General features: G+C 37.9%; 1 long non-coding RNA gene across 1 annotated transcript in view; it reads left to right on the top strand.

Moving 5' to 3' along the window:
• Nucleotides 1-5,631: 5,631 nt before the first annotated feature.
• LOC126751219 (uncharacterized) overlaps nucleotides 5,632-21,100 on the top strand; it is a 231,048-nt gene continuing 215,579 nt past the window's right edge. The window contains exon 1 of the long non-coding RNA XR_007665863.1: nucleotides 5,632-6,128. This is a non-coding gene — a long non-coding RNA (uncharacterized LOC126751219). The remainder of the gene's footprint in view (nucleotides 6,129-21,100) is intronic.

Genomic DNA, 21,100 nt, shown 5'->3' with positions numbered 1-21,100 from the left:
CCCTAACTCATTTGTAAACTATTTAATGGAAGAGGTGGGTGAAACCACGTCAAGTGATCTAGGGAAATTTCGCAAAATCACCGATTTTGAAAATTAACAGTTCATTAAGAGGGGACCAGACGCATACCCCTTGATATAAATATATTTAAAGTTATTGAAGGTTGAAATTTAGAGGACGATAAAATTGAAAAATTATTTTCTCATAAATTGTTGTAGATAAATAGGTGAAATTTTATGAAGTCAAACGAACATCTTTCGTGCTATATTATAAATATTTTTTCCTTGCTCATTTTATTTTTATACTCTCGCAACAAAGTTGCTAAGGAGAGTATTATAGTTTTGTTCACATAACGGTTGTTTGTAAGTCCTAAAACTAAAAGAGTCAGATATAGGGTTATATATACCAAAGTGATCAGGGTGACGAGTAGAGTTGAAATCCGGATGCCTGTCTGTCCGTCCGTCCGTCTGTCCGTCCGTCCGTGCAAGCTGTAACTTGAGTAAAAATTGAGATGTCATGATGAAACTTGGTACACGTATTTCTTGGCTCATTAAGAAGGTTAAGTTCGAAGATGGGCAAAATCGGCCTACTGCCACGCCCACAAAATGGCGGAAACCGAAAACCTATAAAGTGTCATAACTAAGCCATAAACAAAGATATTAAAGTGAAATTTGGCACAAAGGATCGCATTAGGGAAGGGCATATTTGGACGTAATTTTTTTGGACTACTAAGTTTTTTGTACATATCTCGGAAACTACTATAGCTATGTCAACCAAACTCTACAGAGTCGTTTCCTTCAGACATTTCCATATACAGTTCAAAAATGGAAGAAATCGGATAATAACCACGCCCACCTCTCATACAAAGGTTATGTTGAAAATCACTGAAAGTGCGTTAACCGACTAACAAAAAACGTCAGAAACACTAAATTTTACGGAAGAAATGGCAGAAGGAAGCTGCACCCAGGCTTTTTTTTAAAACGGGCGTGGCCTCGCCCACTTATGGACCAAAAATCATATCTCAGGAACTACTAGACCGATTTCAATGAAATTCAGTATATAATATTTTTTTAACACCCTGATGACATGTACGAAATATGGGTGGAATCGGTTCACAACCACGCCTTCTTCCAATATAACGCTATTTTGAATTCCATCTGATGCCTTCTCTGTATTATATATAGTACATTAGGAACCAATGATGATAGCGGAATAAAACTTTACACAAATACGGTATTTGAGCTGAGGTATCCCTTGTGGAAAAATTGTCGTGATCGGACTATAACTTTTCAAGGTCCGTGATATCGAACACGAAGAATTCAGTGCCTAACCTAATCTAACCTAATTTTTCACCGAAATTATCGGTAAATCTCTCAGATATTTTCATGTAATTCAGAGGGCATCATTTTTATATTCTCGCAATAAAGTTGCTAATAACGGTATCTCGATTATCACTTTATCATGCGAGAGTATAAAATGTTCGGTGACACCCGAACTTAGCCCGTCCTTACTTGTTTTTTTATATTATTAAAACAAATGATATTTTTTAAGTGTTCTTCACGCTAAAAAAATAAAGAGTATGTGACACAACGCGGAAAATATTCACCTTTAATAATCTGCAAAAAAAATTTTATTCATTCATACCATTCTAAAAATATTGAATTTTTGCCCCCCTTCCGCTTTTAAAACGTATGTTATCTAGCTGACTTTATTCTATATAATTGGTTTTACTCCTTAAAGAATTTTCTTGGGTTTGATTCTTGCAATTTGCAAGAGTTTAAAATGTTCGGTTGCACCCGAACTTAGCCTTTCCTTACATTTTCTTTATAACTGCACGGTTAGAAAAAAGGCTTTTTAGGCCTACAGCCGACAATATGAGCGAAGTTTAATCCCTTTTGGGAGATAAAACGGAAAGGGTTTTATAATAGTTAGGCGTTATTAAATCGTCTTTCAGTAAACTCTCAACATGAGAAAGCACAAATATCATTTAGTCACCTGCTAAAGAGGTTGACTAACCAATTATGGTCAGTTATGTATTTAGGGTCGTACTAGTAAAGTATTGTTTTCGTTGACGTAACGTCACATGGCACAAATCCTTTAGTAAATTACGTAACAGTTCTAAAACGTAGTCATTTATTTATCAACCATTAACAAATAATTTCGTGGGCAGCCCTTATTTTACACGAATGTTTGAATAATATTAACTATGCAACTATGTTAGCAAACTCAGTTCAATGAAAGTTGAATAAGGATTCGAAATAGTCATGACTTATTTTGAATTTCATCGTTCAGTTGTGTTCACTCAGGATATGTTGGCCTGCAGTTATCGACTAACAAACGCAAGCCGTCATTAATGAGAGCTGATTTTTTTAAGTCACAGAACCATACTTAACCAAAACGCATTAACTTTTTTTCCTACAAAACGGAGCCTTTATTTTATTTAGGTGAAAACTATTTAAACGGTTATTTGGACCAGCTGTGGAAGGGCTTATATGGGTGGCAGAGAACTAGGATGTGTAAACCAAATATGCATACGTTAACTTTTACAATATTTTTTAGGTCAGTATACAAATGAAAGTAATTATGTTATGTTAATGTTATTGTTTTGTAGTTTGATAGTCGATAATTCATGTTTAAATTTAAAACTGAAATACTCTTAATTTTACATGATTTAAATGTTTATTAAATTTCAGTGTAGAAATAGCTTTAAGCTAACAAAAGAAGTTGATCAAATTAACCGCAAAACAAAATACATTTATACTCTTGCAACAAGTTGCTACAGATTACAATAAGTTTGTTCACCTAACGGTTATATGTATCACCTAAAACTTATCGAGATAGATAAATAGTTATGTATATTTAGTATACAAATGATTAAAAAATGATTAGAAAAGTTGAAATTCGGGCGACTGTCTTTCTATCCGGTTATCCGTCCGCCCGTGCAAGGTGCAACTTTATTAAAAATTAAGAAATCTTGATGCGGTGTAATATGCGAACGCTTCGTTGGAGCCGGTGTGAAAACTGGACGATGGGCTTGGCACCGCCCACTTTTAGATTAAAATACATACCTCGAGACCCGCCCTCTTTGAGCAAATCTAACCAATATAACAGTGTGAAAATGAGAAAAATCGGACCACCCGGATCACCCCTTTTTTTATTATACATAATCTTAGGAGGATGGGGTCATGTGTAGAAGTTCACGCAAGTGAGGAAAGTTCTCTGATCGCCATTCACTTGGGAGTGGCCAGAAACGATTCTTTTACATATGACTCAAGCAGCTCACGACTTCCGGTCTTTGACCAAGTATCCTCTGGTTAGCCTAAGAACATCCGTTCGAAGGTCAGCTAAAGTGAGAAGGCGAAACATCCCCTGCATAGGGTTGTGCGCTGGGTTTGGGACCCGCCACGTAAAAAGCCTACCCCAATGAACAGTAACAACCAGCCTCGGATGAGAGACCCCCCTTTTGATGACGACCACGGCAAACGAAATAAGGACTACGATTTAAGGGCATGCACCTGGAATGTCCGGTCCCTTAATTGGGAAGGTGCCGCTGCCCAGCTGGTTGATGTCCTCGTGAAAATAAAGGCTGACATCACCGCCGTCCAAGAAATGCGATGGACGGGACAAGGACAAAGACGAGTAGGTCCTTGTGACATTTACTACAGTGGCCATATAAAGGAGCGCAAGTTTGGTGTGGGATTCGTGGTGGGAGAGAGACTCCGTCGTCGAGTACTATCATTCACTCCGGTGAATGAACGTCTAGCCACAATCCACATCAAAGCGAGGTTCTTCAACATATCGCTGATCTGCGCCCACGCTCCGACGGATGGGAAGGACGATGTGACCAAAGATGCCTTTTATGAGTGCTTGGAACGCACTTATGAGAGATGCCCCCGCCACGATGTCAAAATCGTGCTTGGCGACTTTAACGCCAGGGTGGGCAAAGAAGGTATCTTTGGCACTATGGTCGGTAAATTCAGCCTCCACGAGGAAACATCCCCAAATGGGTTGAGGCTGATCGACTTCGTCGGGGCCCGAAATATGGTTATCTGTAGTACTAGATTCCAGCACAAAAAATTCATCAAGCTACCTGGCTGTCTCCGGATCGAAAAACTACCAACCAGATCGATCATGTTGTGATAGACGGAAGACACGTCTCCAGTGTTTTAGATGTGCGTGCGCTCCGAGGTCCTAACATCGACTCGGACCACTATCTTGTTGCAGCCAAGATTCGCACCCGCCTCTGTGCAGCAAAAAACGCACGCCAACAAACACAAGGAAGGTTCCACGTCGAAAAGCTGCAATCACAACAGACTGCCGAACGATTTTCTACTCGCTGCATTTTCTACAGCTGCATCCGAAACCCTTGGTTTTCGGAAAGTGCAAAAGAACAACTGGTACGACGAGGAGTGCCGCGCCGCAGCGGAGAGAAAACAGGCTGCCTACCTCGCAACGTTACGATCGACCACAACACGTGCGGGATGGGATAGATACCGAGAATTGAAGAGGGAAGCGAGACGCATCTGCAGACAGAAAAAGAAAGAGGCCGAAATGCATGAGTATGAAGAGCTTGATAAGCTGGCCGACAGGGGTAATGCTCGAAAATTCTACGAAAAAATGCGGCAGCTTACAGAAGGTTTCAAGACCGGAGCATACTCTTGTAGAACCCCCAAAGGTGATCTAGTGACCGATGCCCAGAGCATATTTAAATTATGGAGGGAACACTTCTCCAGCCTGCTGAATAGCAGTGAACGCACAACACCAGGAGAAGGAGAACCCGATTCCCCAATCGATGACGATGGAGCAGACGTTCCATTACCCGACCATGAAGAAGTTCGAATAGCAATTGCCCGCCTGAAGGACAACAAAGCGGCAGGGGCCGACGGATTGCCGGCCGAGCTATTCAAACACGGCGGCGAAGAACTGATAAGATGCATGCATCAGCTTCTTTGTAAAATATGGTCGGACGAAAGCATGCCCAACGATTGGAATTTAAGTGTGCTATGCCCAATCCATAAAAAAGGAGACCCCACAATCTGCGCCAACTACCGTGGGATTAGCCTCCTCAACATCGCATATAAGGTTCTATCGAGCGTATTGTGTGAAAGATTAAAGCCCACCGTCAACAAACTGATTGGACCTTATCAGTGTGGCTTCAGACCTGGCAAATCAACAACCGACCAGATATTCACCATGCGCCAAATCTTGGAAAAGACCCGTGAAAGGAGAATCGACACACACCACCTCTTCGTCGATTTCAAAGCTGCTTTCGACAGCACGAAAAGGAGCTGCCTTTATGCCGCGATGTCTGAATTTGGTATCCCCGCAAAACTAATACGGCTGTGTAAACTGACGTTGAGTAACACCAAAAGCTCCGTCAGGATCGGGAAGGACCTCTCCGAGCCGTTCGATACCAAACGAGGTTTCAGACAAGGGGACTCCCTATCGTGCGACTTCTTCAACCTGCTCCTGGAGAAAATAGTTCGAGCTGCAGAACTAAACAGAGAAGGTACCATCTTCTATAAGAGTGTACAGCTGCTGGCGTATGCCGATGGTATTGATATCATCGGCCTCAACACCCGAACCGTTAGTTCTGCTTTCTCTAGGTTGGACAAGGAAGCACAGAAAATGGGTCTGGCAGTGAACGAGGGCAAAACGAAATATCTCCTGTCATCAAACAAACAGTCGTCGCACTCGCGACTTGGCTCTCACATCACTGTTGACAGTCATAACTTTGAAGTCGTAGATAATTTCGTCTATCTTGGAACCAGCGTAAACACCACCAACAATGTCAGCCTAGAAATCCAACGCAGGATAACTCTTGCCAACAGGTGCTACTTCGGACTGAGTAGGCAATTGAGAAGCAAAGTCCTCTCTCGACAAACAAAAACCAAACTCTATAAGTCACTCATAATTCCCGTCCTGCTATATGGTGCAGAGTCTTGGACGATGTCAACAACGGATGAGTCGACGTTGCGAGTTTTCGAGAGAAAAGTTCTGCGAACGATTTATGGTCCTTTGCGCGTTGGCCACGGCGAATATCGCATTCGATGGAACGATGAGCTGTACGAGATATACGACGACATTGACATAGTTCAGCGAATTAAAAGACAGCGGCTTCGCTGGCTAGGTCATGTTGTCCGAATGGACGAAAACACTCCAGCTCTGAAAGTATTCGACGCTGTACCCGCCGGGGGAAGCAGAGGAAGAGGAAGACCTCCACTCCGTTGGAAGGACCAAGTGGAGAAGGACCTGGCTACGCTTGGAATATCCAATTGGCGCCACGTAGCGAAAAGGAGAAACGACTGGCGCGCTGTTGTTAACTCGGCTATAATCGCGTAAGCGGTGTCTACGCCAATTAAGAAGAAGAAGAATTAATGAACGTTTTCTGACTGTTGTGCGTCTCGCCGTTCATTTGGAGAATGGTCAACGAGTGTATTTCAACCCACTACAGCCAGTGGAAACACCAGCAAGAAAATTAACATTGCGAGTTTTTTCTCAACTATCGTCAGAGATTCGTTTGCGAGAACATTGCTCTATTCGGAAATACCTTGATATTATACATGGAATGCATCGTCGAAGAAATAGTTACGCAGAAAGCAATACCAACCAGTAGATGGACATCCAGGTGTGTTCTCAACTAATGCATTAGGACAAATTTACACAACCCACCCGAAAAACGACGATTGCTACCTTCGGTTGCTATTGATTAATGTACGCGGTTCAACTTTATTTGAGTCATTGCGTACTGTGAATGGTACGGTGTGTGCAACTTTTTAAGAAGCATGCCAGCAATTACAATTGCTGGAACATGATAATCACAGGAGTGAAATTATGAGGTACGAACAAAAATGACATTGCCGAAGACATTTTACATCGTCTTCGCAAAAAATTGGAAATGGATAAATTCCGGTTGATACTTCCGATAGTTCGATATCAATTCCATCCGCCGTTTATCAATTCACGAAAGATGAATTCATCACGAATGTTCGGACATTGGCCAAATTATCGTAACTACGATTCCTTAAGTGCACGCGCAATGTTAGCTGCCAAAAATACCGATGTTGTTGACTTAAACTGGAAGATTCAAAGTCAAATTCCGGGAGGTTTGCGCTCATATAAATCGATCGATCGTCTTGACAAGGAAGACGAAACCGTAAATTATCCAGTGGAATTTCGAAATGCTTTGGAGAGGCTTGGTATGCCCCAGCATCATTTGCATCTCAAAGTTGGATCTGTCATTATTATGTTTCGCAATCTGCGCTATCGAATACAAGGGGGCAGAATTTTAGATTCTAAGAGTTCTTCTGAGTTCTATCGATTCCGTTTCCAGTGAAAATTGCATTTGAGATGATAATCAACAGAACACAAGGATAATGGCATAGTGTGTGGCATAATTTGGAAATTTCACACGGTCAGATATAGTACGTGGCGTGCTCACGAATTGGAAAACCACCAGAACAGAAACCAAAAAATGCTGTTTATCAAGCTGCGTTACATTGAAAAAAAAATAAAATAAATGAAATGATAACTTTAACTTTTTTTCATTTCAAAACACATAATTTCACGCAGGACAACGGCTGCGGGGTCAGCTAGTTAGCAAATAATTTTCACTGCTCTTCTTGAAAAGAATTTACTGGAATTTAAAATAGGAAACAAATTATGCAAGAATCTAATATTTTACAGAAAATGTGAGTGACTTCGGTATAAAAATATTCGTGCTGCGTTATCTTGGTTAACTTCAATTTTAATTAAGAGGCAATGTATTACGTATGTGAAATCATTTGTGAACATTTAGCACAACTTAAATATTTAAATTGCACGAAAACAACTAGTATTTTGTTACAACGAACTCGTATATGCATATATCATTTAGCTGTTCTACTTACTCAGAATTTATTGCGGTTATGGGCCACATGTTTCCCAAGAACCTGTAAAGATATAAATTACTAAATTTCATTCTAAAAACTAATTTGGTAAATTAATAATGTTGATGTGTGCGAGGTTTGTTCGAAAATTATCGCGAATTTTGTATTTCGTTTTTTAGAAACAAAGATGTTAGGAGAGAATTGTTGACTTACTGTAATGAAATTTTACGACGGCCGCTTCAAAACTTCTTCATAAAAAGGTGTTTAATCCTACCAATTTAAAGCAGAATAATGAACATGTATTTATTTTTTTTAAACATGCCATCACGTCGGCTATAAAATTACAAAAGCTGAAAATCCACATGAAATCTAATGATTACATTGATTATTTATGTATATTTTATAGCTCGCTTTTGAAAATTTTGTTTTTAATGCCTCTAATTGACGGTGTTGTTTTAAATAAGTAATAAAATTCATTATAAATTTTTCATATAAATTGTCATTTCCTATTCGAGTGTTATAATGACCAAAGTTATATTAAATACTTACATAAATGTTATATTTGTTGATCTATAAGGGTTTCGCGTTCTCGTTATGTATTGAGCTGAGAGTATAGGTGGTCAATGACATCGCGAACATAAAGCAAAATGTAGTAAAAAAACTAAATGAGCTCATAAACTTTATTTTTTTAGTTCACAGGTGCCCCTTATTACCGCGTGAAGTTGTGTTTTTTGCAATCCACTTCTGACAGTTGAAAGTTAAACGACTTAGGACAGAAAATATTTCCAAAACAATAATCATTTCGGGTAAAATTATTCGTATAAGCGTACTAATTTTGGAAGACAGAAATTATTGCCGAAAAACTCTTTCAACAATGCTTTGGTAAGATTTTGCTTGGCATTGTTTCGACCATTTAGTAAACAAATAGATTGAGACCGCATATGATCTTATAAATATTCGTTTTATTTCACATTCATCTCTTTGCCTTTATCACAGGAGCTCTTACCTCAAAAGGGTGTAGATTTTAAATTTAAATTAACTTAAGCTGGAAACCATTAATGGAAAAACCTAAACGATTGCAATTAAGTAGTTATAAAGAACTGCATTGTTCTGAGTGTTTAAACGTAAATAGCTGAGATCAAGAATATTTAATGTTCTATGTTTTATGTATGTAGCAAGTGCTACTGTGATCAAATTGAAAGGTGAATTAATTTGAATTAATTTATACTTCGCGTGTTTTTCGAATCGGTAAATTTTTTTTCAGTAAGTTGGTAGTACTGTTGGTTATACCTGTGATACACTTCACGGGCTAATATTCATTAGTATTTGAGATGGGCGTCGTTTTGTGAGGCTCTAAAAGTGAATTATTCGATTTTTACTATGTACGAATTTATTGAACAGAGAAGTGCGATTATGCACCATCTCATACTGCATTGGTTATTCGGGATCATTTCGCCACATTTTCAACTAATATCGTGATGCAAACACCGCATTTGCCTTATGTACCTTCGTGTAACTTCTGCCTATTCAGCAAATTCACATGACCATTCGAAGACAACGTTTTGACTCAATTAAGGATGTAAAAGTTTTATCGAAGAAGTCTCTGATGGCCGTCACGACGAAGGATTTTTCCAAGGGGACTACAAAATTCACCTTTCAATTTGGTCAATGTTTTATTTAGAATTTCAGAGCATAACTCTCATACCTTCAAACGTTACTAAAATATTCATTGTTCCAGAAAGTGAAAATGTGACAATAACAAGATGCTGAAGCACAGAAACCAGCCTTACTTATCTCATATCTTTTTTCGACTAATCCAGCAACCCCCAAACAAAATTAGCCCACAGCTCCTGTGCAGGTAAGCTGTTTGTTTTTATAATCGAATCTTAAACAAGGGTAGGTATTTACTGTTTAACAAATTTCAATCTGTATGCGATCACTTTGTGTGAAACACACATAAAGTTTTCACTGAATAATTTTCAATATTTTTTTTTGAATAGCCGGAATAAAGAAAGCAAACGACAAATTTGAACGATTCAGATAATTAAAAACCAAAACAAAAAAATTAAAAAAAAATTTTGTATGAGAAAAAGTTACTTTTTGGAATTGTCCAATTTTCCGACTTTTCCTAACGAAAAGCATACGGTTTTTTTTATTTCTAAACTTTGCCCGATCCACGGCGAACAACCTCTGAAAATGTCATCAAGATTGGTTCAGCCGTTCTCGAGACGTCACTAACAAATAAACATTCATTCGTTTGTATGGGGTTTTCCGGCAATTATTCGAATTTTTCTCGCCGTAAAACCGTCTTTGAGCCTCAGCGAACATTTAGAAAAAAAGAATTGGCCAACTTGGTCTAGGCGTTGTTGAGTTATGCGCTTAGCAACATATTTTGCGATTCATTTTTATATATAAGATACCCGTATGTATTTACGTTGCTTGACGCTGAAATATAATAGTAGGGGAGTCTAGAGTGCTGAATTTGCAGATACTGGAGCGTCATGGAGACTTACTAGATTGTCAAGATAACGGTTAAAGAAAAAGAAAGTGTAGGCGAAGTTTTCCATTTTAGTGGGGGGAAGAGCGGGTGATTATTTTAAAAAATGTAAAAAAAAAAACAGTGACATAAAAATACTCAAGCTCGTCAGTCATTTATGGTATAAACGCGCATTGTATTTCTGATAGTCGATAGAGGAGGGGGGAACGTAATGAGAGGTTAAAAAAAAAAGTTATTCGAGCGTGTCAGATTTTCAAAGCGAATGTTAAGGAACCTCTAAACAGTGTGTCATTTAAATTTCTGACAATTTCGACGTGACCAAAAGTCATGACTGATTCTAAAATTTGTAAAAAACAAGTAAGGAAGCGCTAAGTTCGGGTGTCGCCGAACATTTTATACTCTCTCACGATAAAGTGATAATCGAGATTTCATTATCAGTCTTTTACATATTTTTCAAATACCGTATTTGTGTAAAGTTTTATTCCGCTATCATCATTGGTTCCTAATATATATATTATACAGAGAAGGCATCAGATGGAATTCAAAATAGCGTTATATTGGAAGAAGGCGTGGTTGTGAACCGATTTCACCCATATTTTGTACATATCATCAGGGTGTTAAGAAAATATTATATACCGAATTTCATTGAAATCGGTCTAGTAGTTCCCGAGATATGGTTTTTGGTCCATAAGTGGGCGACGCCACGTCCATTTTCAATTTATAAAAAGCCTGGGTGCAGCTTCCTTCTGCCATTTCTTCCGTAAAATTTAGTATTTCTGACGTTTGTTGTTAGTCGGTTAACGCACTTTTAGTGATTTTCAACATAACCTTTGTATGGGAGGTGGGCGTGGTTATTATCCGATTTCTTCCATCTTTGAACTGTATATGACTCTATAGAGTCGTTTCCTTCAGGCATTTTCATATACAGTTCAAAGATGGAAGAAATCGGATAATAACCACGCCCACCTCCCATACAAAGGTTATGTTGAAAATCACTAAGAAATCAAATCAAGCAGAAATAGGTATCCAAAATTCCAAAGTGAAGAGCTTGATAACTCTATGTGCGATGCACCTTTCGACTATATGCCTGCAGGGTTGAGATGTGTTGGTACATACCGCCGCTTTATGTCATTTGTTTAGTATTGCATACTTGTAATGCGATTGGCAACAAAAATATTAAAACGCTCTCCTCCTTCATGCATGATAAAACCGTATTCGTAAATTGCATAGTGTGAATTACTTGAGCCAAAAGCGCAGCTGCACATAATTCTACAAGTTACTTGTAGTTTAAGAACTGTGACCGTTTTTAATGTAGCAACCCTTCATTTCGAACAGAGCAACGCACATAGGAACATTTGGTCTCAAAAACCGGACAAAAATATTTAAAGTCATTTTATGAATGAAAATGAATAAAAATGCATGATTGGGTATAATAATGCAATATATATAAAGAAAGCAAGTAAGGAAGGGCTAAGTTCAGGTGCAACCGAAAAGGGGGGCAAGGGAGAAGTTTTCGCCCAAAGAAAACCGCAGGGATACACTGTTATGAGTAAAACATGTTTTGAAATTTTTCATTGAGATGACTCAAATATTTTCGGATATATTTGGCATAAAGTGACCTAGAAGTTCGAAAATGTTTATATTAGGTATATGGGAGCTCTTGGAAATATTGACCCGATTCAACCGATTTGTGATACAAAAAAATACTATTGGCAGATAAGGCTTCGTTGTGAATTTTAATTTCATATCTCACACATTGAACGATATTTTCGAACATGAGTCAATTGTAGGTACCGGGGTCCACATATTCGGTACCTAGGGGATTTAACAGTTTTGGTTGCATTTGAACAATTTTTGGTCACATCGTGGAATACTTATTACCGCATTTCATTCCGTTATATTACTTATTTCTTTATTTGTGTTTTGGAAAGTGAAAGAATCAAATGGAATTTTAAATTGTGTTATATAGGAAGTAGGCGTGATTGTAGTCCGATTTCGCTCATTTTCACACTGTGACATAGAAATATTAAAATAATATCACATACTCAATTTGGTCGGGTTCCGAGATATGGGATTTCACCAAAAAGTGGGCCCCCTTAAAGCATTTATATACTACCTGTATGGAATAATTTAGCAGGATTTCAGTATTTAAAATATATAAAGCAGTACACATTTTATGCAAGTGAACAACCTAATTCAACCTGCTTTTTTTTTAAGTGGGGGAAAGATAGGGAAAAAGTTTAAGTTTATATGATAAGTAGAACCCCTGAAGTTTAGTAAAAAAAATTAATATATAACTCGACCTCCCCCGACACTATAACACAACTTTAATTTTTAAAAAATTAAAAAAATATTTTTTCGTTATTTTATATTGTTTTCCCGAAAAAAACAAAATAATACATGTGGGAAGCGATGACAGGACAACACGCAGTGGACACACCTATTAATACGTACGCATACTCACCTCACTTACAAAGAGCAACCCTGACCTATGACAATAGGCAGCACTGATAGGGCACAACCAACTTAACAAACAGGACAAGAGGTCAGTCGTTAAACGGACGGACTTCACATATTCAGTTTGTACATGGACATTTAACATTTATGTATTTTAAATAAAAGTGTATGCTAATTATAAAGTTGAACCAAGTGCGTTTATTTGGAAGGGCTATCCTACAAATATGGTGTCAGAGTGAGATGGTAGCCCCGCGGGAAAAAAAAACCTTTAAATTGACATTTTTTATATCTCAAATGTGAATGTGTAAATTTTAACTTTATATCATAATCAAGGCAATCGTAGCGGTGTAAAGCAGAGAAGGCAGCAACAAGGCGTTGGTAACAGAGAAGACAGCAGCAAAGCGTTGGTGGCGGTATAGTAGCAGAGAAGTGAACAAATACAGTAGCGGTAACCAAAAGAGGACAACTGTAAAACAATTCACAAGTACAGTTGAGGCGAATAAAGTAAAGCCATATAATTTTATATTCACATTATAATTCAATTCAATTTAATAAATTTTGTAATTCAATTTCATTTTACAAACATTATTCCAATATTATTATTCGAAATAATTTTAATAAACTTTGTAACCATTTTCATTCTGTAACATATTGTAAAATTTTTTAAGAATTTGCGGAATTTTATATTTTTAATATGTCTATAAAATTTAAAATTTGTAATACAGTGGACTCGCGATAATATGAACACCCTAAATTATGAACCCTCAAAATATGAACACTTTTTGGCTACCATTGACTACTCTAAAATATGAACTTTGGACAAAAGCTCTAAAATATGAACAATATTGTTGTCAATAACGAATTTAAAGCGCTTTGTAATTTGGGGAATTCCGTAGATATTCGCATTCAATATTCATGTACATACATATGTATTTACCCATCGCTCGAAAATGCTTACATGTGCTCTTTACAGGGTTTGTTTTTGTCTACGTCAGTCGTCTGCCTCTTTATTTTCTTAAGAAATAATCAAATGTAAATAATTTTGAAACATGCACTCAAAAAAGCATACGTTCCTGACTTTAAGAGACAAATCCGATATTTTGGAATGCTTACGAAAAGGTGCAAGTGTTACAAATTTAGCAACTAAATATGGAGTGGCAAAGTCTACAGTATGTGGAATAAAGAAAAATAAAAATGCTATCCTTAAATGTGCTAACAATACATTTATGGGTCCTGAAAAAAGGAAAACTATGCGTCCATCAGAGTATCCAAAATTGGAAAAATCGTTGTATAGATGGTTTTTGCATATGAGGGACAAAAAACTTCCGGTGAGCGGACTGATGTTAAAAGAAAAGGCGAAGGTGCTTCATTGTACAATTAAAGAAAATTGCCTTGACCTCAATGCCAGTGATGGATGGCTCCAAAATTTCAAAAAGAGATATGGCGTTGGGTTGCTCCAAGTTTCTGGGGAAAAACTATCTTCACAGCCCCAGTTGGTCGATCCATTCAAAAAAGCTCTAAAGACGAAAATGGAAGAGCTTGGTTTAAGCCGGGAGCAAGTTTACAACGCCGACGAATCCGGTTTATTTTGGAAACTTTTACCACAAAAGACGTATGTATCATCATTAGAAAAAACAGCCCCAGGAGCAAAGATGGAAAAGCAAAGAATAACATTCTTGTGCTGTTCAAATGCGGAAGGATCTCATCAAACTCAAGCTCCTTATGATAGGCAAGGCCAGAAACCCCCGTTGTTTTAAGGAGTTTGACTGCCCTGTTCATTATAGACATTCAAAGTCCGCTTGGATGACTGCCGCTATCTTCAAAGATTGGTTCCATCGTTCATTCATACCTGAGGTAAGTTTTAACTCGTATTTCAGTAGCTTACAACTTATGTATGTGTGTTACAACTTATGTAGGTAACGAAATTTTTGACAAAAAAGGTCTACCAGTTAAAGCTGTTCTTTTAATTGATAACGCTCCGAAAGCATCCACCGGAGAATGAACTTAAAAGTGAAGACGGCTCTATTTTAGCAATGTTTATGCCACCCAACGTCACCCCCTTATACAACCCATGGACCAAAATGCAATCAGGATTACAAAACTGTATTACAGAAACAGTCTTTTGGTCTCCGTTGCTGCAACAGGATGTGACTTGCTAGAGTCTATTAAGCAAATTTCACTTAAGGACGCTATTATTACCCTTGAATCTGCATGGAATAAAGTGGATGAGGCTGCGCTATCAAAATGCTAGAACAACGTTTTGAGTATGCTTGAAAATCAAGAAGATCCTGAAGATGAAATTCCTTTGAATATCCTTCGAAGGAACTTGAAGATGAATGTGGGGACTTGGAGGAGACCGCAGCCAATCTTTTACAAAAAAAGTTGTATTTACTACATATTTATATTCACTGCAGATTGGCAGCACTGCTTGCGACGTTAGAGAATGGAACGAGGATGCTATTGAATTCAATGAAAATGAAATACAAGAAATATCCGACGAAGACGACTATACTGTAGAGTCGCAAAAGACGATTACAGCAAGAGAAGCTATTGACATATTTAATAATGCTTTGGAATGGGCTGAAAGTAAAATGGTTGAACAAAAGGAATTAAATGTATTAAAGAACCTAAGGGAAAAAGCAGTTTTTAAGGTGGTTGAACAAAAGAAACAGCAAAAGAGGATTACCGATTTTTTTCCAAAATGAGCTTCAACTTTTTATAAAATTAAAATATGTATAATATGAAATTATATCTAAACTGTTTTGTTTACATGCAACATTGTTTTACTTGTGTAACCAACAAAATTAATAAAACAAGTTTATTTTGAAGTTTAAAATAAAAAAAAATTAATTTAATGCTACATTTTTTCGTTTTTGCACCTTTTGTAAATATGAACCATCTCGCAAAAATTAACAGTCCTGTTTTTAATTAGTTCATATTATCGCGAGTCCACTGTATTTCACTTCTTCCTTAATTTGTATTGATATTGATTTTGTAATTGAATTGGTAAGAGCATTGTAAGACAATGGACCGCGAACAGATTTTAGCATTGACTGTGGACGGACTTAGGGAAAACTTGGAAAGGTTGGGATTAGTAGCTAGTGGACGGAAAACCGTACTGCAGGACAGATTGCTGGAACACTTCGGCCTGAATGCAAGCGAGGATGAAGTCGAAGACGCCGGTAGTAGACGCAGCGTGAATACACCGATTGTAGAGCGATCGATGTTTACACTTCGTGATGTGGAAGATTCCCTGACTCCATTTAGTGGTGCAGGACAGCCTAATTTTGAACAATGGCTACAAGACTTCGAAGATAATGTGGGTGCTGTACAGTGGAATGAACTACAGAAATATATCTATGCCAAGCAATTACTTAAGGGAGCTTCAAAGATGTTCGTACGTGGTCAAGTTGGTATTTGTAGTTGGAGTTCGTTGAAATCAGCATTGAAGAGCGAGTTTGGTACCACCGTATCAGCAATTGATGTACATCGTACATTGAGGAACCGACGTAAACGACAGAACGAAGATATGCGTGAATACCTATATTGTCTGATGGAAATCGGGAAACCTATAAACTTAGATGACCACAGCCTTATAGTGTATTTCATCGATGGTATTCCGGATTCTAAAGTAAAAAAACCAATTTATACCAAGCAAGGTGATCTCAAGGAGCAGATCAAAATTTACGAACGAATCAACTCTGGAAAGCCACCATTCCAATCTAAAAATCCGTTCAAATCATCGTCATCAAACAGAGTAACATCGAATTTCAATTCCGGAGAAAGGAAGTGTTTTAGATGCGGAGAAAGTTCACACATGGCTAGAGATTATCCTCAGGGCAGATTCACCTGCTACAGTTGCGGAAGAGAAGGACATAAAGCATCCGAATGTAAAACTTTCGTCAAAGTCAACAAGCCAGAAAGGGGTGCGAAAGAGAATATGAATACAATGAGGAAGATAAGCAGGAACAGCAATTTATTATTCAAAGATTTGATTTTTACGGCACCTATCACACATCGATCTGCAGCATCTCAGTCACACACATGCGGTGATGATAGATAAGTTGATAACCGAGTATCGACCAGCGAAGAACGTGAAGTCGCCTGTCGAGATGAAAATTGTAATGAAAGACGAAGAGCCGCTATACGAGAGGCCGAGGCGAGTATCCCACGTAGATAAGATTTGGGTCGATGAGCAAGTTGGACGATGGTTGGAAGAAGGGGTCATTAAACCCAGCACATCGGAATATGCATCACTAATTGTTCTGGTACCTAAAAAGAACGGTGAAAAGAGGATATGCTGCGATTATAGGAGATTGAATGCGAAAATACTAAGGGACAATTTCCCGATGCCATTGATGGATGAAGTAGTCGAGTGTTTGCAAGGTGCCCAGATATATACGACACTTGATTTGGTAAATGGATTTTTTCACGTGCCCGTAAGCGCCGAATCCACAAAATATACGTCATTTGTTACGGGTACCGGACAGTATGAGTTTTTGTATGTACCATTTGGAATTTGTAATTCACCAGCAGTGTTTGTGAGATTCATTCTAGCCGTATTCAGAGATTTGATAAAAGATGGGATCGTGATTGCGTACATGGATGACCTTATAATTCCTTCCAAAGATGAATTCGAGGGCATCAAGAACTTGGAAGTTGTGCTGAAGACAGCTGCAGCTAGTGGATTGCGAATCAATTGGAGCAAGTGTCAGTTTCTGGTGAGGAAAGTTGAGTTCCTGGGTTATATTATCAAGAATAGTTGCATAAAACCATCCGAGGCGAAGACGAACGCCATCAAACAGTTCCCGCTGCCACGTGATAAAAAAGCTATGCAACGATTCCTTGGACTAACCTCGTACTTTAGGCGATTCATCGAAGTTTACGCAAAAATTGCGAGACCATTGTCAGAAATGTTGAAACAAGATGTACGATATGAACTAGGTGATGAGCAACTAACAGCATTTCAGCAACTAAAAGCGGCAATAATCAAGCCAGTTTTAACGTTATACGATCCGCGAGCAGTAACAGAGGTGCATACAGACGCATCGAAATTCGGATATGGGGCACTACTATTGCAGAGGAATAGAGATGATCAGAACTTTCATCCAGTCCAGTATATGAGTCGGAAGACGAAACCGTGTGAGGAGTTTTACCATTCGTACGAACTCGAAGTCTTAGCCATCATCGAAGCACTTAAATTCCGAATAGTAACCGATTGTAATGCGTTCGCCATGACGATGAAGAAACGAGACGTACCCTTAAGAGTTTCGCGCTGGGCAATGTATTTACAGGATTTTGATTACGAAATAGAGCATCGAAGTAGCACTAAAATGAGGCACGTAGACGCGTTGAGCAGAGTTTCCTGTCTACTCATGGAAGATTCATTGATTCATTCATTGTACGGAAGATTTTAGAAAAGGACGAATACGAGGATTACTATATGAAATACGGCATATTACACAAGGACCCCATCAAAGAGTTGATAGTAGTCCCTTCACTCATGGAGGAGGAAGTGATAAGGATTGCACATAAACAAGGTCACTTCTCCAGTAAGAAAACCTTAGACATAGTGGAGAAAACATATTATATTCCACAGTTGAAAGCGAAAACATCTCTCGTAGTAGAAAGCTGTATCGAATGTTTGGTAAACGAAAATAAAGTAGGGAAAAAGGGAAGGCTGGCTGAGTCCAATTAACAAGGAGGACTGTCCTTTAGGTACATACCACGTTGACCACGTTGGACCTATGGTTGTCGACGCATTTTCCAAATTTGTTTGGCTTTATCCAACAAAATACACGGGACAGAGGCAGTAGTTGACAGACTTAGGAAGCAGTCGTCGGTATTTGGAAATCCAAAGCGCATAATCAGCGACAGAGGCTCCACATTTACGTCAACTCTTTTCAAAGAGTACTGTGTGAAAGAAGGTATTCAGCATCTAACAATTGCCAAAATATCGCCGTTTAAGATATTAACTGGATTAGAAATGCGAGTGGCTGAAATGCCGAATCTGGAAGAGCTTTTAGAAAACTTCGCAACAGAAGAAATCGACTCAGAGCGTGAGAAAAGCCGTCTTCAAGCGAAAGAGAACATGGATTCGTTTACAAAGAAAGAAAATCACTCGGAAGACCTACAATGTTGTCTTCAAGCGAAGAACATGAAGTTGAGTACAAAATTAATGAACTGGTAGCAATCAAACGTACACAGTATGGATCTGGGCTGAAGCTGAAACAAAATATCTTGGACCGTACAAGATCATTAAGAAGTTGAAACATGGCAGATGCAAGTTGTGAAAGTTGGAGATCACGAAAGGACCTGGACCCACGACTACCGTCGCGATTCATGAAAAATTTGATCCTTCATTCGGGTCGAATGAAAGTGCAGGATGGCCGATTGTGGGAAGAGATGACAGGACAACACGTAGGGGACACACCTATTAATACGTACGCATACTCACCTCACTTACAAAGACCAACACTGACCTATGACAATAGGCAGCACTGATAAGGCACAACCAACTTAACAAACAGGACAAGAGCACAGTCGTTACAGTCACACAGTCACACATGTAGGACGTTCAAACGGACGGACTTCACGTATTCAGTTTGTGCATGAACATTTAACATTTATGTATTTTAAATAAAAGTGTATGCTAATTATAAAGTTGAACGAAGTGCGTTTATTTGGAAGGGCTATCCTACATACATTAACTAAATCAATATTTATATTATTAAAATTAAATTAAATACATACCATGTGTCCAGAATCTATAACAAATATTTTTCAGAAATCACGCAACACCAGTTGTAATTTCGAGAATAATGGAGAGTATCGAGAATAAGGACGTGCATACTCTAGGCTAAGTCTAGGCTTGTGGGCAATATAGAGGGCTGAAGGTCAATCATTTGTACGGTTACTTAAGTACTAAAAAAATCAAATTTGAGTAGCATCGCTGTAGTTTTACTAGATATATGCCTCTGTACTTGAACGGTGTGCAAATATCATATCACAATACTGCGAAATACATAGGCATGACCCTGGACACAAAACTTAGATGGAGTGCACATGTCAAAAAGAAAAAAAGAATTAGAAATAAAAATCCAAAACATGTATTGGCTACTGGTAGAAACTCTGCCTTATCCACATTTAACAAAATTCTTGTCTACAAGCAGATGTTCAGACTAGATTAGACTAATGGGATACAACTTTGGGGCTGCTTAAGGCGATTTCAAAACAAAGTTTTAAGATGCGCCGTCAATGCGCCTTGATATGTTCGCAGTCACGATCTTGAACGCGATCTCGCAATTGACTCAGTTGCCACATCAATCAACAAATACGCAAAGTCATATCATATGGAAAGACTTTCTGACCATGTGAACACTGAAGCCAGGGCTCTTGTCGCTCTAAGTAAATGGAAAGAAAGGCTTAAGTGCAAAAAACCGTATCACCTTATACACTGTCTGCAATTTATATATAGAGCACTATTAATTATTTTGTATTATACAATATCAAAATAAATTGTTCGCTAGTTTATTTTATGTTAATTTTTATAGTTACAATGGCAATGAAATAATAAGAAAAAAATCTTAAAATAGCTAGATAACAAAAATATATTAGTTAGATAAAGCAAAGATGTGATCAGATTTTTAGAATTTTAAACTTGGCTAAAAAGAAACATAAACGAGTAATGAGCGCCCAAGTTCGATAAGCTTCAAGTGTTTCAATGGACCCTTAGATGACTGGTGTACTATGTGTAACATGTGGTAGATAAACAATCACAATAAAATTCAAAAGCAAATTGCAATAGTGACCTCGAAATCCAGCAAAACATAATAAAACTCCACAAAAAGTATAATAAGTGGTAATACTCATAACATTTTTCTTAATAAAAGAAGCACACACTAAAAGGTAATCATTCCCACACTCTCGGTAAACCGTACGTACGCAGTCGGAACAAATCGTTTTAGATATGAAAATAGTTGATATTTATGTAGTTAATTTATTTGCAGTAGGCACACAGATGAGTTTATCAGGAAATTTCCTTGCCGCTGTGATGTTAACACAACTGGAAACAAATATCATTGAGAGAGAAAGTGGTTCGATTGACTGAATTTATGCATTTAATTTTCAATAGCCACTCTGTTTTGAGAACACTTGTGGAAATTGCATGTATTTCAATTAGTACACATTTAAAGGTTCCACATAACTTTATTACTTTAATTAACCAATGTCGATTAAGTGTCGGAGATATCTCTAAATAAAATAAATTAACAAAAAAAA

The sequence above is a fragment of the Bactrocera neohumeralis genome, chromosome 2 (genome assembly GCF_024586455.1).
Source record: "Bactrocera neohumeralis isolate Rockhampton chromosome 2, APGP_CSIRO_Bneo_wtdbg2-racon-allhic-juicebox.fasta_v2, whole genome shotgun sequence".
NCBI lineage: Eukaryota > Metazoa > Arthropoda > Insecta > Diptera > Tephritidae > Bactrocera > Bactrocera neohumeralis.
Note: the sequence above shows the minus strand (reverse complement) of the source record. Positions and strands in the feature narration are given on the sequence as shown.